This window comes from Protomyctophum parallelum (genome assembly GCF_964188405.1).
Source record: "Protomyctophum parallelum genome assembly, chromosome: 3".
Taxonomy (NCBI): Eukaryota; Metazoa; Chordata; class Actinopteri; order Myctophiformes; family Myctophidae; genus Protomyctophum; species Protomyctophum parallelum.
In genome coordinates, this window is record NC_139698.1 from 3,176,470 (window position 1) to 3,182,833 (window position 6,364).

A 6,364-nucleotide genomic window follows, 5' to 3' on the forward strand; every position below is an offset into this window, starting at 1 on the left:
GTTTAACGTTTGGGTTGTAAGAAAGCGTTTTTTTTTTATTCAGAATGCATAAACAGTTGACAATATATCTGACTAACGTACACTCCTTTAGCCTGGCCAGGATGCATGTTATTGCCATGCCGTACGGTGTAAGCAGGGTTTTTATGGTTGGCTAATCGTATCTGTCTCGTCTTTCCTCGGTGTAGGGGTGCACTGCTTTGACACTCTGCCTACCCAGAGAGTTAACGTGAACACCTGGTCTGTGTTGGATCTAGTTCACTGCTCCTGTCACAGTCATGCTTTTTACAGGCAAAACCTTTTCTTCCTAAAGGTTGTTGAGTTGGTGCATGGTTTATCATGTGCTGTACGTGCTTCAACATATAAATTCTACAACTCAGTATATATATTGTTTTGATCACCACTAGATGGCGCATCTACATGCACCCTGACTTTTTCAAAGCAACCGAAAGTTACGTCACCACTCCAAAATGGTGGAGGCACTTAGGTTACTATGGGATTCGTCTCTTGTTATGAAAAATCTCTTTGGCTTCAATCAGGAATCTCAGGACCCACTACTGTATATAAGACATCTATCTCGGATCTCCCCACTGGTTTATAGGCCTACTATGCTGTGGTTCTATCAGATAGGACATCCCATTCCCTAGCCGAACACAGGTGGACTTATTGTGGCTTATGATCCCTGTCAGTCAAAGCTATGATGTGCAATTAGGCACAGCACTCTTAAGATGCATGGTTCATCCACCTATAAAGATCATCTTTGAAGATTTATTTTGGGTCATTTCTGCTTCATTCCGATGAGACAGAAACAGAGAAGCAAGCTTTTGCGGATGCAGGCGTCACAGAAGGACTTCGACTTCGGTAGGCCAATCAGAGGCAATGTCAACGTTTTGTTATCTCATGCCAGTAAAGCTCATTTGCTCATTCATTTTGTTTGCAGTTGGTTGTGCAATGCTATCAACTGCTGTAACTCAACTCTTGGTGTATGTTTCCCAAGAAAGGCATGGATTGTGTTACTGTGCAAACCAATCTTGTAGAGTTTCCAGCAGCAAAGATGGCGGAATCTCTGGTGACTTCAGCGCTGAGTGGTAGATGCAAAAGGCTTTATGAAAGTTGGAAGTGGCCTCAACCAGGTTCAACCCAAGGGGCCAGTGAGGCACTCCGACGTTGAAGCGCTGGGCCCTAGTGGTAAGAGGGAGGACTGCAGGCGGACGGTCGCGGACCCGTGGATTCATGACGAGGAAACCCCGTGCATCTGGGCTTTAACATTGAGCGCTCGGTTGCACTTCCGCATTTGGGCACCAAAATGTGATGCCCAAATGCTGAATCGGCGAAAAAAGGCGGAAATAGGGTGCTTCAAAACGCCACTGAGCAACTTCCACTGACATTAATAGCGGGGGGGGGGGGGGGGGGGGGGGAGCTTCGCGCCAGATCAGTCTCTATCCTTTTTATACTCTATGGTTCAACCTGACAAGAGTACCAAATTCGAGTGATTTCCTGTATCTGTGTGACATGGGGCGGCGGTGGCTCAGGGGTAGAGTGGCTGGATGGTAACCGCAAGGTTGCCAGTTCGAACCCTTTGGGCTCCCCCAGAGTTTGTGTCGAAGTGTCCTTGAGCAAGACACTGAACCCCAAATTGCTCGTGATGTGCTGGTTGGTGCCTTGCATGGTTTCCGCCGCCATCAGTGTATGGATGGGTGAATTGATGCACAATCTATGTAAAGCGCCTTGGATAAAGGCGCTATATAAATGCACCATTTACCATTTTACATGTGGGCATCTCCAAAAGTAGGTCTTAATTCCAATCGTTGTACTAATGGTGAAGTATAGGATTGGCTATCTTGGTATAAGTAATTAACAATGCAAATCTGTCTGGGTGATACAGACAGTTACATGTTGATCCCAACTCCCAAATGATCTAATCCTAATGCAACGATGGTGTTTATTGCCTATATTCTTGTCTTCTTGAATCAAAGCCAACCTAAACCTCAAATAATCTCACCCACTTTACAACTGCAATCCAAAAAGACCAGTGCTTCTACGTTCAACTTTCTACTCTTGTAGCTGATTTGGTCCTTTTGGAGTCCCGATGTAAAATGCTGATGAAGCCATCTTCGGCCTTCAAATGGTTCAATGTGTTGAACCACAACAATTCACTCTTATCCTGTGTGAACGTTTTAACTAATGATGGGTCAGTAACAACCTATTTACCTTCCATGAGGAATGATGAAACCACCTTCAGCTAGCTGCTATGCTAGTTGAGAGATAGTTGCCCGGTCATGGCTAGATGGAACCTGACTTCAGTCAATGCTGACATCATTCTCTCAAACACCCTTTCCAGGTCCATACTCTAAACTTAACTAAACTTTTAATCAACCTTTCAAGATTGAGCCTCAGCCTTGGAGAAAGTCAGCCACATCTACGCTACCCTTAGCTCTTGTTAAGAACGAGAAGTCCTTAGCTACACTACCCTGTGCCCCGTTTGACAACATAAGTGAACAGATTGTATGTAAATCAAATGTCCGGTCCAATCACAACCTGAACTCTCTTAGCCACTAAAGACTTGACGATTTTTACCCCCAACCCTAACTGCATAGAATAGCTGCCCATGGTCAGGCGACTTATCCCTTGGTTATGGCTTATGCTAACGTATGCTAGCTCGACTGATTAGCCTACCTACTAATGCTAGGGCTAGGCTAACAAGCATGCGATGACTATTCGGGTACTGTCAAGAAGTTCTGATCTTGTGATTGAAGGATCATTCATTCTGATGATTCGACATGGGAGGGTAGACAAAGGGTTAAATGAAACCCAAGCTAGGTGTGGCCATAGAGTATTAAAAGGATAGAGACTGATCTGGCGCGAAGCTCCGCCCCCTCCGCTATTCATGTCAGTGGAAGTTGCTCAGTGGCGTTTTGAAGCACCCGGAAGGACCGTCTACTTCCGCCTTTTTTCGCCGATTCAGCATTTGGGCACCAGATTTTGGTGCCCAAATGCGGAAGTGCAGCTGGGCTTTAACATTGAGCGCTCGGTTGCACGGGGTTTCCTCTTCAAGAATCCACGGGTCCGCCTGCAGTCCTTCCTCTTAGCACTAGGGCCCAGCGCTTCAACATTGGAGTGCCTAGCTGGCCCCTTGGGTGTGGCCTGCATCAAATGTTCTCTGCCCTCTATGCACTGTCCTACCGTCCTGATCTAGTGGAAACATAACCCCTCTGCCCGATATATCGTAATAGCTTTGTTATGAATGTTTTATGAATGTTTGCATAAGGTAGCATTAAGGACAAAACAGACCGTGTCAACTGACCACACCCACAAAGACTGACAGTGATTTAATTCCAACTGCATCGACGGGTCGCCTCCAGTTTTGCACAACAAAGCGATTACTTCTTCTGGTGAAGAATGCTTGCAGCCCCGTTCTCCTACTCAACGTATGACATTTGACCAACTACAGGTGACGACCACGAAGCCTTGTGAATTCACCTTGTGAATCGGTCTCCCGACCTGTTCTGCGCGATTCAACCACATCGCCACTGTTTCAAGTGGAGGCTTGGAGTATTTCAAGCTTGGCACCTGGGAGCTGACTAGTGTTTACTAATCTCTGCCCAGATCTGTTGGAACAATTGGTCATTTTCCTCGATTGAGCATCTCAGCAGAAAATTAGGGCGTGGAAGAATTGCACCTATAGCCCGGATTTTCCTAAAAGTATGTGGATTCGAACCGGCAACCTTTGGGATCATGCACCTGTCACTGTGCCTCAACTGCTGTTTAATTCAACTGTAACTTCAATTTAGGTCTCAGGACATTTATCTGTGTATTGTAGAGCAGAGAGACCCAATGTTTTCCCCATGAGCAAGCATTAAGGTGACGGAGGTAAGAGGAAAACTAAAGAAGAAAGTCTAGGCTCTTGGGTGGGTGGCCATCTGTCTCGACCACGTTGGGAAGGAAATAGAGAGAGAAATCCTTAAGAGCTGTAACATGTCTCTTCAGAAAGTCACTGCTGCTTTGAGTGCAATAAAGGCCTTTACACACATTTTTAGGTATGTCAGTTACACAGGAATTTTGCTGTGCTCAAGTACATCCCATCCCCCCCCCCCACCCCACCCCCTGACATTCCACCTGTACATATGATCATGTCAGACCACAATAACCAATTTAAATTGTCCTTTTTCATTTCTTCATGTTTTGTTTTTTTCCTTTTCTCCAAATTTGTCATTATGACATTTCCCAATTCCCAGTTTATCTTGAGAAAGATTAAACCTTTATCTTTTAATGAATTCAATGCTGATGGCTTCCAGTGTACATGCTGGCATTATTTTTCTTTTTGATACCCGGTGTAATCACTATCACTCTCTGTGACCCCTACTCGTTGGTCTTGGGTAGGATGTAGAGTGGACAACCAAGTCTCTTCCGTTACGTGAGACATCTCCAGCCACTGTTTCCCCCGCCTGACAGCAGTTTTGCTGGGATAACACATAATGCTGCACTTCCCAATTCTGCTCTCGGCTGAAGGTGCCCCCATCGGCCTGTAGGAGTTGCTAGAGCAGCAACAGAGATGGGGTTGGGATGGGATGACCATTGGGGGAAAGGTTTCAGCTTCACCCAGCTGATGGCTGCTCAGATGGTCATGATGAGCGCTCAGCGGCAAGCTGTTAGGGGTTAAGTATCTTGCTCAAGGACACTTGACAAGAATCGGCAGACGGGGAGGCGAACCGGTGACCTGATCACCAGGCGGCCTCTCCTACCCACCAAGCCACACCCACCTCAGATCACCCTCCTAAACCACCAAGCCACGCCCCAGCCCCAGATCCCCCCCCCCCTACCCACCAAGCCACGCCCCCACCCCAGATCTCACCCTCCTACCCACCAAGCCACGCCCCCGTCCCAGATCACCCTGCTACCGACCAAGCCACACCCCCCTCAGATCACCCTCCTACCGACCAAGCCACACCCCCCTCAGATCACCCTCCCTGATTGGCTGCTCATCCACGAAAACACAGCCTATTGGTTGTTGGAGTGCCTGATGCACCGTTTGAGGGTTCAAATCCCAGTCTCCACAGTGGCGGCCAGGAACTTTCCTTCAGACTCCTGTTGAAAGAATAACGATAACGATAACTACCGTTTCCTGTGCGTTGGCAACCAAAGGGTGCTAAATTGCTCTTTTTTGGGGGTATTCTTTCCTAGTTCCTCTCCATTTCCTGCAGTGGGTGGGGTTGGGGACAGAGCCAATCAGTGGGTGGGGTTGGAGACAGAGCCAATTCTCTGTGTACGGTGGTCGCTGCCAACCCTGTGCACAGCTGGGCAGGGGGCGGTGTCAACCGTCTCTTCCTGTGATGTACACAGAGTTTCCCTCATTGAACAGGCACCTCCCTCCACCGACCAGCAGGAGTCGCCAGTGCAAGAACATGCACACTGCTGCCTTTGTAACATTAGAGATTCGCGTGAGAAGCCAAACACATCTATCACTAAGCCCCCCCCACGCCACCCCACCCCACCCCCCCAGCCAGTCAGGGATAAATGAATGCTCTTGAAAACCAATCCGGGTCACTGTACCAATTTAACACCAAAAGGTTCTAACTCCCCCTCCCCCCCCCCCCCCCAAAGGAAATCCCTCCCCCTTGAGAACAGTAGCTGTTAGGCTTCAGGCAGAGCTACTCTGCCACACCTTGTCACCTGCAAATTGTCAAAGTTCACTGATGTGACCCTGAGTCTCTGCAGTGGAGGTCAAAGTGCTTTTTCTCTACCAGCTCAAAGGCACCCATAGTTACAGCAGAGACTGAGACGGTGTGTAGGAAAAAACAAAGGCAGTGCTGGCTGTGGAAGTATGCACACTTCTGCATGTGTGTTCACTCGTGCACAATGGGTCGGTCCGTCCTGCATTACGTCGCATTTTGCCCAATCTGGCCTGGCCTGTACCACTTGTCTGCGCCAGTGGTTCTCAAAGTGGGGTTCGGGGACCCTCAGGGTTCCAAATAGAACCCTTACGGGTTTGCAACTCTTGAGAGTGTATGAGTGGGAACCAAACGGGTTCCCTTGCGGGTCAATGTCCATTTGGTTCCGTGGGGGTCTTTGAAATTAAAAGGTTTTGAGAACCAGTGCTCAATACCAACCGAACAGCTCCCAGCTCCTCCACCCATGCTCGGAACAGAAGGAGTCGACAAATCAAGTTTGTTTGCATTGTTGACTTGTAGAGCCCTCAACCCCCCCTGAGGGGGGCAGTGTCTAACCACTGAAACACTGACCTCAACCCCCCCTGAGGGGGGCAGTGTCTAACCACTGAAACACTGATGCTTTCCCCACAGTTGCTCTTTTTCTGTTTGTGGATTACCTAAATCTGGAGAAAAGAAAATCAATATGAATTTTGATTAAA